The following is a 21,855-nucleotide window of genomic DNA, read 5'->3' as shown; positions in this document are numbered from 1 at the left end:
GTTTCTTTAATGAAGTACAGGATTAGGATACCTAGCCAAAAATTTGACCACCCAAAGGCTGTTGTGAACAGATGCATTGCAAGTTCATTCTTGTTGTGAATAAAAAAACAAAACCATTAGAGAATGTAATTTGAAGTGATTATTTAACAGTGTCCATCTGAAGGGGAGATGATGTTTTTTGAGACAAGGTTAAGGGAGTTCTTAGAACCATCGGCTCAGACAGAACCATTTCTTGAACTGTGGCAAGGAGATTCTGTCTCCCAATAGAACCAAGCAGAGGACCATTGTACTAATGGTGTGGACTATCATTGGAAAATCACATCTGTAAAGTTTCTGTAGTGGTGGCACAATTGGAATAGAGGTAATGGTGTGAGCATTTTCTTGAACTACCCTCCAAGTCTCCTGTGGCAAAGGAAAAGCTTTGCAGACTTGACAGAAATAAGATTGGCAATACTGTAGTGTTTTACTATCCTGCCACACTGATGTGTGCATACTCCTCAGAAGAGTTTTTATGGATGTTCATGATTTTTTTTCAGCAAAAGGCAGAGGAAGGGCACATTTCTGTCTATTGAGCTAGAAGCTTTTTGGCAATGGAACTACTTTATGATAGGCTTTGTACAAACAAACAATTAATAATCCCATGGCACCCTAGAGGCTAACAAAAATATATAGTATGAACTTTCATGGTAAAACCCACTGTCAGATGAGCCCAAGTTTACCCATGAAAGCTCATATTATTATATATTTTTGTCAATCTCAAAGGTGTCACAAGACGGACTACTCATTAGTTGTACAAAGCCCAGCATGAAGTAGTTCCATCTCCAAAAAGCAAATGCTCCTGTTGGCTTCCCTCACTCCTCCCAAATGGAGAAGTAACGTACAGGGCAGAAGCTGCCCTTAGCATTTGATTTATCCACTAAATCGAACGCTAGACAATCAACCCCTGGAGCATTGATATTGTGGTAAGTATAGATGTGCCCCAAAATAGCAAGTTTTGTGGAGTATGGAATAAGGGCCACACCATGGAAAGAAATGAAGACACACTGACCTTTGCCCTTGTGTGGAGGAGACACATTGACTGAGACCACCACTAAAGCATAGATAAATCTATGGCCTTCCTGCTCCTGTTCCTGGCAGTTCCAAGTGATGTGGAGGGCATTCAATAGACACTCTGCATCTGGGTGAATTACACCTGTATCAAGTCCTGTCTTGTCTCCTCTTTGTACCCTACAAATGTATAACATTATGGCCTAATAATTCAAAGGGAGTTCCCACTTTTGACATGTTACCTACACCTCTTCGGAATTCACTGCTGTTGATGCAACTCTACACAGAAGAAAGTCTCCTCTGGCTGTGTTTTATGTATACATCTACTGCCTCCCAAGAACAATGGCGAAGGTCACCTCTAGCTAATTTCACACTGGCAAGTTATCTTGACCTAAAAACAAAACCTAAATTATTCATTATCTTAATTGCCCTCAGTATTTCATGAAAATTCTGCTGAAGTAAATACATTTTGCAGCCTAAAGTATAATTTCCTGAAATTTCACATACATCAAGTTCTTACATTATAAGAGAATCGCTCTGCTGGAATGCTGTTGCTCTTAATACTCATTACTAAACAATCATTTTTAGTCTATATTTTTATTTAGCATTAGTGCACTTTGCACACATGTCAACAAAGGGAAGCATATTAACTGATAGTTCAAGGGAGGTACCAAAAATTGGTTGCATAAATAGGGTTCATCAACAAAACTGCTCAATACATTTGGGAAGATTGAGGGGCTCTCAAGGATAGATTTGTGTGTAGATTTTGCTGCATGGTTCTCTCTCTTTTTTTTTTTTTTAAGAAAAAAAATATAGAAACCCAGCAGCATCACAACCAATACAAATTCAGTATCTGCTTCCTGTAGATCATATATTTGCCTTGTATCACAACAATCATGTTTTACCCTCTTTAAGAATGCATATTTTATTACTACTTGTATTGCTTTATTCCATCTCTTCAATTAGACTGACTCTTCCTACCTTTCTAAAGCAAAAATACATACCTAATGCAAAATAATCCAGAGTTAAAATTTAATGTTGTTAGAAATAGAACAATTCAGCCATATAAGGGGTGATATTTCTTACTAAAAGGAATTATTTCATGTTTAAGTGATCGCTGAACAAACCTCCAGCAGTTGCTGCTGCTGTTTTTTGTTGTTGTTTCTTGTTGATTTTTTGGTTTTATCATCAAGCTGGCCCTTCTTTTCTTATGGTTCTTCTATCAATGCAATGTTGTTAACATCACTAATTGCAAAGACTTAAATTAGGACAAGAAGTAACACTTATACAAATGTTTACATTATGTAATTTCATTACCTATCAGTTAGGAATCTGAGGTTTTATTTTGTTTGATTGATTTTGTTTTGTTTATTTTGTTTGATTTTTTTTAAGTTGTAGTAAGTTTTCATAGACTCAGACTCAAAGGTCAGAAGGGACCCCCTGCACAGTGCAGGCCACAGAATCTCACCCACCCACTGCTAGAATAATCCTCTCACCTATATCTCAGATATTGAAGTCCTCAAATGGTTTAAGGACCCCAAGATGCAGAGAATCCTCCAGCAAGTGATCCGTGCCCCATGCTACAGAGGAAGGCGAAAAACCTCCAGGGCCTCTGCCAATCTACCCTGGAGGAAAATTCCTTCCGGACCCCAAATATGGCAATCAGCTGAACCCTGAGTATGTGGGCAAGACTCACGAGCCAGACACCCAGAAAAAAGTTCTCTAAAGCAACTCCTATCTTTCCACCATTGGCCTATTTACCATTGATAGTGAAAGGTCAGTTAATTGCCAAGATCATGTTACCTCATCAAACCATTCCCTTCATAAACCCATCTAGCTTAATTTTGAAGCCAGATAGGTCTTTTGCCCCCACTACTTCCCTTGGAAGGCTGTTCCAGAACTTCACTCCACTGATGGTTAGAAACCTTCGCCTAATTTCGAGTCTAAACATCCTAATAGCCAGCTTATATCCATTTGTTCTTGTATCCACATTGGTATTGAACTTAAATAATTCCTCTCCCTCCTTGGCATTTATTCCTCTAATATATTTAAAGAGAGCAAACATATCTCCCCTCAGCCTTCTTTGGGTTAAGGTAAACAAGCCAAGTTCCTTGAGTCTCCTTTCATAAGACAGGTTTTCCATTCCTCAGATCATCCTAGTGGCCCTTCTTTGTACCTGTTCCAGTTGAATTCATCCTCCTTAAACATGGGAGACCAGAACTGCACACAGTATTCCAAATGAGGTCTCACCAATGCCTTGTATAATGGCACTAACACCTCCTTATCCCTACTGGAAATACCTCGCCTAATGCATCCCAAGACCATATTAGCCTTTTTCACAGCCATGTCACAATGGCGGTTCATAGTCATCCTGTGATCAACCAGGACTCCGAGGTCCTTCTCCTCTTCTGTTACTTCCAACTGATGTGTCCCCAGCTTATAACTAAAATTCTTGTTATTAATCCCTAAATGCATGACCTTACACTTCTCACTATTAAATTTCATCCTATTACTATTACTCAAATTTACAAGATCATACAGATCTTCCTGTATGATATCCCGATCTTTTTCTGAATTGGCAATAACCCCCAACTTAGTGTCATCTGCAAACTTTATTAGCACACTCCCACTTTTAGTGCTGAGGTCACTAATCATTATTATTTAATCTTTTTGTTCCAGAACTGATCCCTGAGGAACTCCGCTAGTAACCTCTCTCGAGCCTGACAGTTCACCTTTCAGTATGACTCGCTGTAGTTTCCCCTTTAACCAGTTCCTTATCCACCTCTCAATTTTCATATGGATCCCCATCTTTTCCAGTTTAACCAATAATTCCCCATGGGGTATCAAATACCTTACTGAAATCGAGGTAGATTAGACCCACTGCATTTCCTTTATCTAAAAAATGTTATTTTCTCAAAAAAGGAGATCAGGTTGGTTTGGCACGATCTACCTTTTGTAAAACCATGTTGTAATTTGTCCCAATTGCCATTAACCTCAAACTACTTTCAACTACTTTCTCCTTCAAAATTTTTTCCAAGACCTTGTATACTACAGATGTCAAACTAACAGGCCTGTAGTTACCTGGGTCACTTTTTTTCCCTTTCTTAAAAATAGGAACTATATTAGCAATTCTCCAGTCAAATGGTACAACCCCTGAGTTTAGAGATTCATTAATTTTTTGCTAACGGACTTGCAATTTCATGTGCCAGTTCCTTTAATCTTCATCCAAGAATAGTATCTGGGCCCCCTGATTTACTCCCATTAAGATGTTCGAGTTTGGCTTCTACCTCAGATTTGGTAATATCTACCTCCATATCCTTATTCCCATTTGTTATGTTGCCATTATCCCTAAGATCTGCATTAGCCTCATTAAATACTGAATCAAAGTATTGGTTTAGATATTGGGCCATGCCTATATTACCATTAACCTCCACTCCATCCTCAGTGATTAGTGGTCCCACTTCCTCTTTTTTGTTTTTATATGGCTATAAAACCTTTTACTATTGGTTTTAATTCCCTTTGCAAGGTCCAACTCAACATGACTTTTAGCCTCTCTCACTTTGTCCCTACATGCTCAAACCTCAATAAGGTAGCTTTCTTTGCTGATCCCTCCCATCTTCCACTCCTTATATGCTTTCTGCTTTTTCTTAATCACCTCCCTGAGATTCTTGCTCATCCAACTTGGTCTAAAATACCTACCTATACATTTCCCCCCTTTCTTCGGATACAGATTTCTGATAGCATCTACAACTTTAACTTAAAATAATCCCAGGCCTCCTCCACTTTTAGATCCATAAATTCTTTAGTCCAATCCACTTCCCTAACTAATTTCCTTAATTCATTAAAATTAGCCCTTTTGAAATTAGCTTTCAAATACATAAAAAGGTGTTACAAGGAGGAGGGGAAAAATGGGCTCAAATTGCAGCAAAGGAGGTTTAGGTTGGACATTAAGAAAAAAATCCTAAATATCAGGGTGGTTAATAAGCACTGGAGTAAGTTACCTAGGGAGTTTGTGGAATCTCCATCACTGGACATTTTTAAGAGCCATTTAGACAAACACCTGTCAGGGATGGTCTGAATGACACTTGGTTCTGCCATGAGTGCAGGGGACTGGATTTGATAACCTTTCAAGTTTCCTTCCAGTTCTATGATTCCAAATACCACTGGCATTCACCTGTTCATTCATTAAACATGTATTTAACATCAATCTCTCATTTATTTAATCTCTCTGCACTTACCTATTGCTGATCCAAAACTGCCAACCTCACTACCAGGTATGGGTTTTCTGACTCTGCTGTAGGTCTGACTAATTGCTCTTCTCAATTAATTCTCTAGCAACAGCTGAAAAACTCCATCCTACAACTGTTCAAAGATTAATCTCCTTTGTGTCCTCCCAGTTTCATCTCTGTACCTTCCTTTGATGTAATCTGTGTGCCAGAATCTCCTGCCAGATTCAGGCTACCATACCTGACTCCACACACCCTATACATGTAGTCCACCAATAAAGCCTATGAACTTAGTTTCACCCTCACCCAATCTTTCTCAAAGATGTGCAGACGAAATAGATAATGTTAAAATTGTGGTATTAAGGTGGAATAACCCTCTCAACACTTGTTCCCTCCTAGTTTCCTCCTCCTGACTCCTCTTCATCTCTGCAACTCTCAACTGAATCCATCAGAGAAGGGAAGAGTGGGACATAGCATACAGAGGATGCACTTCCAGATATGGAGAGACGGACAGCTGGAAGAGCTGGGTTGGAATCATCCCAGGCTTGGAAGGATTGGAATTTTATGGGTGAATGTTGATTTAATTGGACACAAACTAAAGACAAAAATCTCCAGTCAATAATAACTGAAATGTATAAGTAGACAAAGTGACTTACCAGACTTTAATTTAAGGATTTTTATTTTGTACATTTTGACTTGGGATATCGATAATGTGTGTTTTAACTTTTACACAGCTTTTGATTTTTTGAATCTCATCTGCTGTCATTAAATAACAATGGTCTAACTCTTCATTGCCTGATTGCCCTATAATTTCCCACCACTGTGAAAACTTATATCAATAAAATTGAACAAATGCTTCAAACCCATAATTTTGCACAACTGTGAAAATTTAAAATTGATAAAATAGAAAAATGCTTAAAATTAATATGATCCAGCAACATTACATTTAAACAACTGAATTCTGCCTTGTCTTCCTATATGTCAATCTCTGGGCTCTTAGACTCCATGCTTTCTAGTAGATGGTGCTAAAGTGTGGCTAGGAGAAAGAGGCTCAACAAAAAAAAGTACCTGACCTTTTCCTATTTCCCTTTTACACTTTCATTTCCCTTCCTTTCTTTTCCCCCTTATTTTAAAGCTTCCACCTTTGTTTCCTCTTTGCTCCTGTGTTAACTATAACATCTTAGTCTTTTTCTTTCTTCTCCTTTCCTTGTTTTCCTTTCCCAGAGTCTGGGGCAGCATGGCCTGGGATAAATGGCTTCACCAAGACTGGCCCTGGCATGACACCATGGAGTTAGCAGAGAAGTGGGTGTACTGTTGCACAGTGGGGTGGCCAGGAAGAGGGATGACATGCTGGGATGATTGCATTCTCCTTGGAAAGCCATTTAAGGAGCAAGTCTTCTCATCCAGATATAAAGCAAATGTAGCCGTTATCAATTCATCCAGCATAGATTGAGCTGTTTTGTTGAATGTATTCCAAGTCTAATAACTTTACCTGTACAGCAGAGGCTTTTTACAGGCACCAATCTCAGTCATGCATTGGTGAATCACTGCTCTTACAGCACTGACAAAGAGGATTTGGCTTTCCTATTTGCAGTATTAAACACACCAGACACAGCCTCAACATTTTGATGTTTAATAGTATACACGTATAGCCTTTCTCCAGCTACAAACCATAGAAACTTGTAATTAGTTTGCTAAACACCAACACTCTCAGGTCCAGAGCCACAAAAGTAACTAAGGTGTATTAACACCGGGCATTGCAACACTCACTCCTAGGTACCTAGAAGACCACAGAACCACTGTGATCCGTAAAGCCTGAGTTAGATGCCTAGGCTCTTAGCCAAGGAATGAGGGCAGATTTAGAATGTGATCCACACTGCAGGGAATCTTCTAAGCTAGCCAATGGGAGATGTTGACAAGAGAGATGCCTGTTAAAAGCCTTACTCCAGAGATAAACACTTAAATCAGACTCATAAGGTTGGAAGAGACCTCAGGAGGTCATCGAATCCAACCCTCTGCCCAAAGCAGGACCAACCCCAACTAAATCATCCTAGCCAGGACTTTGTTAAGCTGGGACTTAAAAACCAATAGGGATGGAGATTCCACCACCTCCCTAGGTAACCCATTCCAGGGCTTCACCACCCTCCCAGTAAAATCTACTCCTTGGGAGGCACCTATCTGGTTTAGCAATCCAGGAACAAGGGGAAGGTAGGTGTTCAGGCTGGTGGAAGGCATTGCCTTTCCAAACTGCCAGCCTGGCCCCACCCATACTCCTCCCCCAGAACTACTGTAGGCATAGCGGTGGCAGTGTGTTGCTGCCCCTGCATGCCTGCCCTCCCCATGGGCTGTGCATCGCCCTCGTCCCTCCCTGTGCTCTGGGATTGGGGAGGTTGGCACTCACCTGAGAGGTACCAAGTCCTTATTCCTCATCATGCAAGAGATAGGGCTTGACCTAATGGTCTCCCATATCCTAGGTGTGTGCCTTAGCAACTAAGCAAAAGGCTTAGGGGACGTTCCTCCCTCTCTTTTCAGGAGTTTTTTGTAGAGTTTTGTGGCCTCTAAGTAAACCTTCTGGAGCAGGCCCCACATGTAAGTTGATAAATACAGTGAATCACTGTTAGAAGACAGTAGCTACTGTTTTGTTTCATGCATGAACATAGATTTCAAAATTGAGAAAGTGCTAACTCCTGTATTCATAGTGTGTCAGTCTTCTGAAGATGCAGATATAAATTTTCCTATATTTTTATCCTTTTTTAGAATTTTCTGCTGAAAAATTACAATTTAATCTGGAACAATTAAATCAGATTCACAATAATAATTCAATAGAGACCAAATCATACATGTTAATCATTTAAGCCTCAGATGGGATTACATATTTCCCTGGGGCATAATTCCTTAAATGTGCTCTCTCCGCATCTTTTGTAGACTCCATTTTACCATTACTTGTTAACCAGTGTTGCTATGTAGCTTATTTTGGGTCATTGATGCTCATCTTCTTTCTCTTGAGCAATGTCTTAATTTGTTTACCAGGTAGAAGCATGACAGGCACATGTAGGAGCAGAGAAAGAAGAAAAATAGATCCCAAAAATACATGCTTAGAATATCCTCTTCATTCACAGGAAATTGGCTATACAAGTTAAAAGCAATATAGGTTTCCTGGCATGCTCTTGCAAAGTACTTTCTGTACTGAGGTTAAATTTTGGTAAGAGAGATGTTAATGAAAAATGTCAAGATTAAGCATATGGGGTTACTCCCTCTCTCCAGGAATGCTGGTGGCCTGCAGTTTTGCAAACACAGTGTATGAAGATGACAATCAAAAAAAGCTTCCCTTCCATTCAGAATGTTTCAATTGGAATATCCTTGAAACATGAATATCTTCAATTGCATGGCACCAAGCAGATGGCACATGAAATAATAGTGCATGAATTTGTCTCTCTCATTGTTACTCAACAATAGTGTTCCAGTAGCAGGTCTTGTTCCTATCATGTTGGCAGGTGTTCTGGTAAGGACTCCAGTGACAGAGAGCAACTACTAGTGTTTGTTTCTGCCTTCCAGGAGCAGTTCTGTTAGGAGGGAACAGAGAAGGGTTACTTTTACCTTACGAACTGAAGGTAAACTGCTCTCAATTTCCAGGCCAGGGTGTGACCTTACTTCTGGCTTCTGGCTAAATATATTGTCAGCAAGAACTGAAATAATCAGTAAGCAACATTGCTTTTAATAGTTTTAATCCATGTGCAGAATAATTTTATGTGCACAAGGGCATGTGTGAATGTGCACCACCAGTAGAAACCAAAAAGCTAGCTATAGCCACTCTGGTCATCAACTTGGTGGCATTTTAATCTCTTCTGAGTGGGTGTACAAGCACACAGCGTCCAGGGAACACTGTCAGCATAATGCATTGAAATGTGGAGTTGTCTCTTCTTGGACATGCTACACAATGGATGAGGCTCTTAACATGAAATTAATACAAGCTCAAACAAAGGTGCAGTCATTGAGGTGTGTAACATTTTAAAAGTCTACTGCATTTGACCTTTCTTGCTCCTCAATGTAAGAGGCCATCACTCCTATAGTTATTTTACTTTTATTAAACATTAAATATTTGTTCTCTGACTCTTCAGTGCTTAAGGAGCATTCCACCAGCATTTTCTATTAGCCTTTGTTATTGAAAGTGAAACTACTCAAGTGACTGTTGGTATCTGTTTTCACACACACATACATGTAGGGATGAATCAATGTGTGGGGCAAAGAGGGGAGAGTAACAGTTTCATAGGAATCCTTGTCCATATTTTAAATAGGAAATGTTTAGCCAGGCTCTCTGGATGTGGCACTGAACAATGAACTAAATATGATAAAGTGTTTCAATTCAAGGTTGTATCACTCAGGCTGAAGCATTGTACATGATACTTAAGGCAACTCAAGGAAATGCTGACATCAATTTAATTTTTTTTTCTACACTAGAAAAATTTTCCTGGCAAAACCCACCTTCCGTTGGCATAGATACCCCCGCATCCACACTTGATTTTGTGTCCAACTGACAAAACCCTCCATTTTGGCTGGCACCGTTATTCCCCTTTCCAAAAGCTATTAGTCCTCCCCCAATATAGGCTTATTGGTATAAATCCCAGCGTGAACACACATGTACTTGTACTGCTATAACCAGACTTCCGGCAACATTCCCTTCACCAGTGACCTTTCTGATAAAAGTTTTGACCTGAATTGTCCAGGGGTCACATTACCCATAAATGGGGCTCCTGTTTAATATGTCCAGCACATTGCATGCAGCTGCATCTGTTTGTTCCCTACGACCTTTCTTCATCTACTAACATAGCTCCCGCTTCTTTTTGTACTGCTGCACAGACCAGAGACCTTGGTTCTCTCAGGCTACGGGGAGAGCAGGGTATGGCTTTCAAAAGGAAAGGGGAATCCTGGGGTATGAGGTCAGGCAACAGGAGAGGAACTGAGGCAGGCTTACCAAACATTGAGAAGAATACAACATCTGGAGTTGCTCCCAAGACTGTCTCTTATGCAAAGCTCAATGTTGTATTAAACAGAGATCCCTCCCCCTGCCTTCCTTGCCAGGATGACCCCAGATCCTCTGGAGAGATTAAAATAAGTCCTGTGCGACCAGTGGACGAGCAGGAGTATTTGCTGTTGCTGAGGAAGGGGTTGAGGAAGCAGATTACAGTCAGTCGGCAGAGAGCTAGGCCTGATACACAGCTTTAAACCCAGACCTGCAGCGCCTGCCATTTGGTGATGTCTGCTGTCCTAGAAGGGGACTTTGGTAGGTGCAATTTATCATTGCTGCCTCTTATGGCAGTGTCCTGCCTCTCATACTTCCCCAGCCCCTGCAGCTGGGATCTCAGTCTGCCACTATTCTACCCACTTTCTATCCTCTACACTGGCACACACTGGCAACTGTGATCATGCTTCTAATGCATTCTACTTAATCAGTCTAACATCGCACCATGGTCATATACAACTAAAGCTTGAGATAAGTATTTTTGTTGACCTAGTAGATGTCATTCCAGGGCACTTGTTAGTCTGCTTAGAGAAAAAGTGTGGTTCAGTAGTTAGGGGACCTCTCCATCACATTTCCTGTGTTAGATGGGGGCAAATCATTTAGTTATAGTGGGCCTCAGCTTGTCATCTGTAAAACGGGTATAATGGTCCTTCTCTATTTTCACAGGAGTGCTCTGAGGATAAATACATCAGAGATCACAAGGTGCTCAGATACTGTAGTAGTGGGAGTCAGATACATACCAACGATGAACAGGTTACTTAGTAATAACTTAGAAAAGTCCCCCATGCAAAAAAAAGCTGAACATGCAACATTTCTCTTGATTAACTAGATGCCAAAATTAAAATTTTGGGCATTTTAAAGCCAGTCACTAGTTGCAGCCCTTTGCTTTAAATGTATATGACAGCATTGGTGAAATAAGCAGGAAAACATGGGAAGAGAGTATAAGAAACTGAAAAATAGCTATTCCTGCTTCAGTACTAGTTTAACAACTATAAGGAGGCAGCCAGTGAATCAAATTGTTAAAAGCATTTGTTTACCAAGATGACAGCTAGTCAGCTGAATATGGCAGTGCTGGATGAGCACTATCCCCATCACCGTCTAGCTCAGTAGAGCCTGGAGTAATACTGTCCCAGATGCCAAGTATCCCCCTACTGAATATTAAAATCTTTAATAGTTGCATATTTTGTAAGAGTTAAGAAAATGTAAATTCTATTTGTTGTTAAAATACAGGTCGTACCTCCCTTTACCAGGACTCCTTGGTCTAACAACATCCATGGTCCCACATGGACCATGGATGTTCCTGGACCACAGAGCTCAAGGCGGCGGCGGTCTGGTGACAGTGCAGGAGCATCATAGGGGGCATCAGCAACTCAGCCCAGATATCAGTGTGCATGGGGGGCGGAGGGGGGGAGGATGGGCAGCACGGCAGGAAGTTCTGGCTCCAGCAGCCAGGCAGCTCCAGCTCCAGCCGCAGAGCCAGGCAGCTGCAGAGCTCTGCCCTGGTTGTGCAGCTCTGGCCATGGTACTCTGGCCCCAGCAGTAGCAGGGCCAGTGGCATCTAGAGAGCCCCAGGGGACTAGGGAAGCAGCAACGGCAGGCGTCCATGAGGAGAGAGATTCCCTGCTCCAGCAAATTTCCTCGTTTGAGACCAGTCAGGCCAACCAGTGAAGTCCAACCTGTAATTAACTTCACTCTGCCAGTGTGGAATAGGCATATTGGCAGACTAGCCACAATTTCCCTGTGACGCCATGTGAAGGGTACCTGCACCTGGCTGTCAGTGCAGTAGCTCTGAGAAGCAAAATGACTTCTCTAGGAAGCACATGGCTTATTCCTACACTCAGTCTGGGTAGCCGAACACATATAATTTTAGTAAAAAGGAATCTTTGTAAGTTACTTACCCCCGTTAACAGAGCCAGGGCTCAGACTGGAATAGAAGGGGCAATGGAACTCTCCTGTGCTCTGCCCAAAAGCCAAACGCCAGCACCTGAGATTGCCAAAATGAGACGCTGCTCTCAGCAGATTGTGCTGTTTCTTAGAATGTGATCACCTGGGTCATGCCGGGCTCCTGATGTTTGGCTCCCTCTCTCAGTGGGGCAAAGATACACTCTTTGGCAGGCCAGGTTATGACCCGCCACATTAATCACACACCTAAAGCTCCAGATGCCACTTTTATGACATCAGAATCTTACGTCTTCTTTTAAAATATATTTCTAGCCCACATGATTGCAAAAGAAAGCTTGAAAATGTGAACCAAGTAATTGATGTCAGGACGTCTGCACACAACCAGCATTAGGCAGGCCCGCTGCTGGGAGGGGGGCAGGTGGGAAAAGGGGCAAGTGCCCCAGTGATTCAGAAGGGCCCGAGGCTCCCGACTGCCACTGCTGCTACTGTGGCAGTAGTGGTGGCCAGAACCCCAGGCCCTTTAAATCACTGCTGGAGCCCCATGCACACTACAGGCAACTTGGAGAGCTGCCCAACCCCGCCCCCTCCCCTTCTGGGAGTGCAGAGCTCCCTCACCCCTGAGCCCAGCAAGTCTGTAGGTTCCCCTTCCAGCAGATCAAGAAGCAACAGAGCGGAGGAAGAAGCTTCCTGACCCCCAAACACCGGCGAGCAGACTTTAACCCTGGCTGCTTTCAAGGGCGGAGCTAGGTTTGCCTGGCTGTAAGGCTCGAATGGGCTTTGTGGCATTGACACAACCTGGGCAGGGTGTCAGGCAGTCTCTTCTTTTTTGACCCCATTGTCGAAGCTAAGGATCTCCCAAGGTGAGAGCCTCTCATAGTACCAAAACAAGATGCTCCTCTCAGGTTCCTGATCCTCATCATCTGAGAGCAGTGAAACAGTTAATTACCACTGGGCAGCTAAAGTAAAACTCACTGAGATGAATAGGGCAGTTCACCTCTGTCAGAGCTTGTGTTTCAAGCTCTGAAAGATGCAGGCAGGAATCTTAAAATTGGTTAGTATTCAAGATGTTCAAGGTTTCAGCCAACAGGACTAGACAGTTTCAATCTTTATTCAAATGAAAGCCCAGAGTCTGAAAAACAAAATGACAGAATTGCTAAGAAAATAGGTAAGTGGGTTGCCTACCCCTCACCATCTAGTTCAGTCTGATCCCTATTGGCAAATAAAAAACAAAGCATACTGATAGCACGCATCTTACACCAACTGTTGTCTGAAGAAGTGGGTTGTGCCCACGAAAGCTCATGATATCATCTACATGTTCTGTCTTTAAAGACTATTTGTTGTTTATCTTGTGGTTTAGTAGTTAAATAACTTATATAACAATCTTCACCTAACTCAGCTTAATTCAGGTAAACTGGAAGCTGGTGATCTGAAATGAACAAAGCCAATCACTTTGTATTGGTCTTTGTGTTAAGAGGAAAACAATTACCTACCTTTCGTAACTGTTCAAGATGTGTTGCTCATGCCAATTCCATACTAGGTGCATGCACCACTTGCTTGGCTATCTATGTTGGAACTGACAGTTTTATTCTTTTTAGATTTGTATTTTAGATTTAGTAATATAAAGGTAATCTATAATAATATTGTAGTAAGTTAAATTCTTTAGTTAAGTATATATCTCCTATATTTCCTTGTTCTGAAGTTTAGTAAATGGGCCTAAGTAAAGAGACAGGATCTCATATTGTGTCTATGTTAATGAGATTATCAGTGTTGAAGGCCTGGGCCTTCGATGTGAATTGTTTTGATTTTGCTTAAAATAAAACACTGTTTACCTTTGAAGGATTCTGTGAGAAAGACTATTTGTACAAATGAGATACAGCGTGAAGGTCATCATTAGAGCCAGATGGTCAAGAGAAAAGGGGGAGAATGCGGGGTGAAGACAAACTGTAAAAGACAGACTGCAAAGAGAAACTGTCAGTGTGTACCCACGGTCAAGAATTGATCAGATTTGCAGAATTGACAGCTCTAAAGGTGAAGGGTGGGTACCCCTGAAAACAACTGATTAAATCTAGGACAGGATGAGCCTTTCAAGATATTTTGGGAACACTGACACTCCGGTCATGGGCTGAGACAGTGGAATCCATTGATTTCAACCGAGAAAAGGATTATAAAAACAGGGTGTTTTGCTATGGAACTTTGGGTTCGTCTTGCCACCAACTCCAGAAGAGCATCGGATCGATCGATCAAAAAAAGTCCTGCTCTCCCTCTGTGTTCACTCTAGCTGGCCACTAGACTGATACAGAATCTGGACTGGTAAGTATAACATTGTCTGGTGGGATTGTGTGTGTGTATGGTGTTAATGTACGAGTGATTGAAAAGCATATGCAACTGTTGTATTCTCAATAAGTGCAGCACCCTATAAAAGGTCTTGTGTGCTTTGTTTAAGCAGATAGCATCAAGGAAGTTTCTCCATGGCGGTTCCTGTAGGGCTGGCTCTGGCACCCTTCAGAGAGCGACACACTCATGCCACAGTATATCAGATGCTGCTGGGTCAAGTCCTCCCAGTTCCTGCTTGCTCACAGCTCCAACAGAGGGGCAGGAGGGTGGGTACTGGAATGGACATGAGCCAACACAGCTTGAACAGTTATGAAAACTATGTAATTTCTTTCTTTGAGAGCTTGCTCATGTCAATTTCACTGCAGGTGACTCAGAAGCAGTATCAACGAATGTGGGCTCAGAGTTCACTGCCATGCAGCTTGCAGCACTGCTCTGCCAAAGCCAGCGTAACCTTGAGCCTGCTGGGTCAGCATGTAGTATGATGCAAACATGTGGACTGACAACCAGGTGGGGGCCCAACAGGTTTCTCACATTGGCACCTGTGCCAGGAAGGCTGCTGAAGGTACCTATGTGCTAGTAGAATGAGCTGTCATGTTTGCCAGCAGAGACACCTTTACCCGCTTGTAGCAATAGTGGATGCAAGCCATGAGCCAAGAGGAGATTCTCTGGGCTGACACCAGACAATTCTTCATTCTGTCTGAGCTAGCAACAAATAATTGCACTGACCTAGGGAATGTCATTGGTCTATCAATGTAAAAGGCCAGCACCTCCGTAACATCCGAAGTATGCAACATGTACTTCTCCTCTGATCCATGAGACTTTGGACAGAGGACTGGTAAGCAAATGTTTTGGCTAGTGCAGAACTAGGAAATTATATTGGACAGAAAAGGCAGGTGTGAAGACAGCTAGACTTTGTCTTTATAGAAGACCATATAAGGTGACTGATGTCAGTGACTTAATCTCAGACACCTATTGGGCCAAAGTCACAGCGACCAAATAGGAGACCTTCCAGGAAAGAAACAGAAGAGAGCAGGAAGCTAAGATTTTGAAGGGGGAACCCAGGAGTTTTGACAGCAAGAAGGGGACCTGGTCTCAGACATATGGGTACAGGACCTTTCAGGGACCATGACATCATGCGTTGGGTGAACACTGACTTACCTTTAAGTGGAGGATGGAATGCTGAAATGGCTGACAGGTAGACCTTAATTCAAGAAAACAGCAAGCCTTACAGCTTAAGGTGCAGCAAATGTTCTCTGAAAACATCCATTCAATGTGCAGCAGCAGTCAAAAAAGCTAATGTTAGGAATCATTAAAAAAAGGGATAGAGAATAAGACAGAATATGTTATTGCCTCTATATAAAACCATGGAATGCCCACATCTTGAATACTGTGTACAAATGTCGTCACTTCATCTCTAAAAAGATATATTGGCATTGGAAAAGGTTTAGAGAAAGGCAAAAAAAAATGATTAGGGTTTGGAACAGGTCCCATATGAAGAGAGATTAAAATGATTTGGACTTTTCAGCTTAGAAAAGAGGAGACTAAGGGGGATATGACAGAAGTCTATAAAATCATGACTGGTGTGGAAAAAGTGACTAAGGAAAAGTTATTTACTTGTTCCTATAACAACAACTAGGGGTCACCAAATGAAATTAATAGGTAGCAGGTTTAACAAACAAAAGAAAGCTTTTCACTCAGCGCACAGTCAGCCTGTGGAACTCCTTACCAGAGGATGTAGTAAAGACTAGGACTTGAACAGGGTTCAAAAAAGAGCCAGATAAATTCATGGAGTTTAGGTCCATCAATGGCTATTAGCCAGGATAGGTAGGAATGGTGTCCTTAGCCTCTGTTTGTCTGGAAAAGGAGGACAGGAGAGGAATCACGTGAGGATTACCTGCTGTGTTCCTTCACTCTGGGGCATCTGGTATTGGTCACTGCCGGTAGACAAGATACTGGGCTGGATGGACCTTTAATCTGACCCAATAATGCTGTTCTTATGTTCTTGACCATGTTTGTGCCTGCTGCCATGTGGCCCATCAGCTGCAGGTGTGTGTGGGGGTCATGGTGATTGGATGCTTCAGGTGGAACACATCAGATCGAGGCTTCTTTGTGCCTGATCCGGAGACTTGCCATTGATGAGCCAGTCATCGAGATACAGAAAGATCTGGACCCCGTCTTAGGTAAGCACGACCTGCACCATACATTTTGTGAACATCCTGGGGTATGAGGAGAGACCAAAGGATAGGGCCATGAACTAGAAGTGGTGACCAGCCACTTCAAAGTGCACAAAGTGTTTGTGACTTGGGAATATGGAGATAGGGAAGTAAGTGTCCTTCAAGGTGAAAGCAGTGTACCAGTCTCCAGGAAAGGTATAATGCAGGCCAGGGAGTCCATGCACAACTTCAACTTCTTGAGACTTGTTGAGGCCACGCAGGTCCAGCATGGGTTGGCCTTTGAGATTAGGGCATATCAGGAATATAAGTCTCTTCCTTCCAAGTCCTGAAGAACCACTTCTACAGTTCCCAACTGCAGGAACTTGTATATCTCCTGAACCAGGAGTTGCTCGTGAGAAAGGTTTCTGAAAAGGGACAGAAAAGTGGGAAGGCAGGAAGGAGGGGTTTCCAAAAACTGCAAGTTATAGCTCATAAACTACTGTAACTGAGTGCCTGTGACCAGGCCAAGTGGCAGGGAGACAGGCCATTGAGGAAAGGGTGGGCATGATCTAGCCGGTTGACTTGGGAACAGTGTTCCCTCTAAGCTGTGCTTCAAAGGTGATTAGTCAGCCCTGCCAGTCAGAGTTCAGGGCTCCGTGCATGTTGCTGACAAGCTGGGAGAGGCTGATGAATCACTGTGAAGCTGTACTGCCACACATCTTAGAGGGACCACTGCTTGGGAGTCTCTCTTGGGTGCACCCTCAAAATGATCACTTTCCTCCTCCCCCCCCTCGGATGTTTAACAGGGTCAGGCATAGCTGGTGAGCAGAAGGGTGAAGGGGGATGACGACTAAACCCAGTGTCATTTCTTATAGATCCTTGATGAGCTTGCCAAGGCCTTGGTGGCAGCAGAGTCCAGAATGGCTTTCTGGCAGCATGACACATGCATGCCCAACGAGAAAAGCGAAGCCTTAAGTGTTCTTCAACCTGTGCAGCCTGTCCGTCTATGCGGAGAACGGACCAACACCATCAAGGGGGAAGTCCTGAATCAAGGCCCGCATCTCTTCAGAGAGGACAGCTGTCTTGAGCCAAGAGCTGCAGGTCATGACCACTGCCGATGCAACCATACTTGCCACAGAGTCCACTGCATCCCATGCCTTTTGCAAGGAATATCTGGCTGCCGGAGTAGTTTCCTCTCCCACAGCACCTGACCCCGAGGAAGGGAATCCTGGGACTTGAAAAAAAATATTTTCCTGGAATCCTAAATATTAAAATTATATTAGCCCATCAAGGCCTGATGGTTTGCCATCTGGAATTGTAGGTGGCTGCTGAATAAGTTTTTCTGAAAAATAAATCAAGTGTCTTGGCTTCCTTATTTTTGGGAGTAGAGATGGTGGGGACCTGGATGGGATGGAGGATGTGGCCTGCCACAGTGACCTAGCAATCTTGAGAGCCTCATAGCATATAAGCAGGGTGACCCAGGCAGGCATAGAGGCCAAACGGACATTAAAAAGGGTGTCTTCATGCACCACCGTCTTTTGTGTCTCAAGCCACAAGTTCTTGGACACCCACCAGAAAAAGGCTCAATGCTCCTTAAAGTCATCCAGGGCACTAGCCCTCGAAGGCTTTGCAACCATCTTGTCCAGGAAAGAAAGATTTCGGCACCGATGGAGGTGCGGAGGGCTCAGCTGCTACTGGAGAAGGAGATTTAGAGATGGGCATGGAATCCTCAACCCCAACCTCAGAAAAGGTTTCCAGTACTGGACTCAGTGCTCATGGCACCACCAACTGCTGCTCTGACATGACCACTGAGGAGTGATGCAAAGAGGGGATCGTCATCACCAGAATGCCCCATGTGCTTTAATATTGCCAATGCATTGGGAACTGTCCTTGCTGCCCCTGGAGTGTCATGGACAATGGAGCAAGCTTCAGTGCCCAATCCCACTGCTGAGATCTGGGTGAAGCCTGATTCTCTTTACTGGTCATGGCCACCAATGATTGCTGGGCAGGAGTAACTGACTGTTGACTGTTCCGGGGAAAGTTGCCCCAGTGCTATTAAAAATGGTACCAAGGAGACCAGTAGTAAGATAGGGAGCATTTGCGCGGTGATGGCGATCAGGAAGACTTCTAGAAGCTAATCAGCAAGTGGGTGAGTGATGTCGGTCATAGTCTTAGGAACTTCTGCCCTTTGCTGGAGAGTTAGCCCCAGGAAACTGGGATGAGAATAAGGGCAACCAACGTGACTGGGGCTTGCTTCAGGATTCTCAACATGGTGGAAATTGATGCTTTTTGTATGGTGACTGGCACCGCTTTCCTGACCTTGTCCTCTAAGGGAGCCTTAGCCTGCTCCTGTGGCATCAAAGGCATCACAGAAGCAGGTAGAGACCTGTGCGCGCTCTGCTCCTGGGCTTGGTATGATGATGGTGCAGATAGGATTGAAAGTCCCATACCACTTCCAGAAGTTGGTGCAGACCTTTAAGAGGCCTAAAAGGCCCAGTGGTGGAGAAACATTCATGTGGCCCTGGAGAAGCCTGGTGGACAGGCCCAAGTCCTTTGCTGGATTACCCTTGGCCTTTCTTGCTTGGAGCCAGAGTGTGATTTTAGTGGTCTTCTTTTTTTGGTACCAGCGACAGCAAAGGGAGCTGGGTGCCAGCAGTGCACTGTGGACAGAGACTGAGGTGCTCAGTGCTGCCTACGCGGAAGGCTCAGAAGCCAAATAAAAAGGCAGACTCCACCAGGAGAGTCCTGAGGTGAATATCCCTCTCTTTTTGAATGCGGTGCCAAAAGTTCTTGCAGGTCCAGAAATGCTTATCATGTGACACCCCCAAGCACCTAAGGGAGCTGCTATGGGGGTCACTCACAAATTAAGGCCTGCTGTTCAAGTAGGGCTTGCACCCAGAATCTCAGAGCATGCCCCACCTGAGGCAAAGTCTCTGCTGGGATCCTAACTACTAATATTTAATAACTACCCAACACCATCAGAAACGTACAAAAGGCCCGAAGGAATGAAAACTGCTAACTCTTGTCAAGCAAGAGACGCACTCCGACCGACCACCACGAGTGGTCAGAAGGAACTGAGAGCATGTGGGTCAGCAATGCCTCATATACCGTAGCATGAGCATGGCACTCTAGAGCACGCCACAGCCAGCCATATAGGTACCACTATGGAATGGAATTGACATGAGTAAGCAAAGAGTTGATGTGCCTTCAAGACAGGCTAGTGATCCAGTAATTTAGTACAATCTTTAATCCTTGTACAATCTGCACCAGACAAACATCTGCAAGATTTAATCTCTCTCCTTTTCTGAGGCAAATTACGATGATTGCTTTGATAAATGTGTATTGCGTGTAGATGCAAGACCCTATGCATCTGTTAAGTGCTCACCAAACAAACATCTCAAAGGCACATTTTTGCCTTTGAAAAATTTCAGGGTTTGGGGTTTTTTAAAGTTATTGGTTCCTCTGCTGAGACTGTTAGCAAGTAGGTAAGGTAGGTAGGAAGGAATTGTGATTGAACTGAGACCAGTTCATTTCTCACAAGACAAGCTGCAGGAATCTGATTTTAATAAGCATAGTTTACTTACCATCCATCTCTAGATCCAAGATTAGAAGCTGTATATAGTTATCACCCTGTTTCACTAGTGTCTACTATAATTCTCTAGATACAGGAATAAAGATTGTGTTCAGAGAACTGCCTTTGAGTATTATGAGGGTGGATTTGCCCAGAAGGTACTGATTAGGGAAATTACTAGTAATAAATTGAAAGAAGCCAGCTGGGATATGATGAAGGGACTGATAAACATCACCACATACCAACAGAAACAACAGTTACAACTTTAAAATGAATTGTGTGAAATAAAACTGTCAAATAAAAACTACAGAATTACAAGTTTTGATAACTAGAGTAGAATTAGTTGGACATATAGGCCATTGATGCAAAGTTTGATTTAAAGAAAAGACGTGCTGACACAATAACATCTGACCAAGGCAAATGTGCAAGTTCAGGAAGAATCATTAGGAAGCTGCAAGGGCCTCCATTCTATTCCCCCCCGCCCCCGCCAAGTGCCATTCATTAATTAACCATCTTGTTAGTCTTTAAAGTGCCCCACAGTCCTGTTTTTTGTTTCAGCTGCACCAGACTAACACGGCTACATTTCTACCACATACCTATATAAAAGTATTTGAAAAAATCCCCAGGTATGCTTACATTGCAACCACATTCAACAATAGAAATATCACTAGTCAGCTGAAATAGATACAGCTTACTATATATTTAAAAAGTGTGCATCTGTCTGTCCATCTGTGAGTGAGCTTGTCCAAGAACTCCTCCTGACCAGTAAGAGCTAGGGCTACCAAGATGGGTATGCAGCTTCCTCTTATAACTTAAAGCAGGCATGTCCAAAGTCCGGCCCGCGGGCCAATTGTGGCCCGTGTTCTGGTTTAATACGGCCCCCCAGGTAATTTGGCAATATCTATCTTTTATGGCCCCCAACGAATCCATATGTATTGAGATGAATACATTGTAAAATCTCAGTTAATGTCAGTTGGTCTAAATCAGTTATAAATATATTTGGACACAACATGTATACTTGGTGTTATGTTCCTGTTCATATTTTTTGAACTTAAAAGTTGACAGACAACCTTAATTACCAATAATATGTAATGTACTTTACAATGTTCCTGACATATTTCAGCTTCCTGGATTTTTTTTTCTTCATCTGGCCTTCAGATATGAAAGGCAGAGTGATTTAACACCTGTTTAGATTTGTCATCCATGAGACGAAATGAAAAGTATGCCGTTTGCAATAAACTTTGCATAAAATAGTTCATTTGCATTTAATTTTAATGGTTCAAAGAACGTCAGGCAAAATGGTCGGCCCTCGCGCATGTTCACTTCATCAAATCTGGCCCTCTTTGAAAAAAGTTTGGACACCCCTGACTTAAAGCAAGGTCAGGGTTTGGTTGTGCCAGGATAACAGGATGTGCATGAAAAGCGATTTTTTTTTTGGTTGGGGAAAGCGCAAACGCAGTCCCCCACTACTGCAAATTATGCAGTCAAGTTTCCCACATTTGGGGAAATCGCAGGGGTCAGCACACCCACAGTGCAATGGATGAGCCTCACTCTGGGAAAACCACCTTCGTGATCATGGTCTCCCCCTTGCCAGGTAAAGAA

At 42.9% G+C, this 21,855-nt stretch overlaps 1 non-coding gene across 1 annotated transcript; it reads right to left on the bottom strand.

The window, feature by feature from the left end:
- Positions 1-21,691: 21,691 nt before the first annotated feature.
- On the bottom strand, positions 21,692-21,855 carry LOC112547078 (U1 spliceosomal RNA). Its single transcript, XR_003090829.1, has one exon. It is a non-coding gene; the product is annotated as a U1 spliceosomal RNA (small nuclear RNA).

This window comes from Pelodiscus sinensis, chromosome 11 (genome assembly GCF_052426305.1).
Source record: "Pelodiscus sinensis isolate ZL-2025 chromosome 11, ASM5242630v1, whole genome shotgun sequence".
NCBI classification, from domain to species: Eukaryota; Metazoa; Chordata; order Testudines; family Trionychidae; genus Pelodiscus; species Pelodiscus sinensis.
Note: the sequence above shows the minus strand (reverse complement) of the source record. Positions and strands in the feature narration are given on the sequence as shown.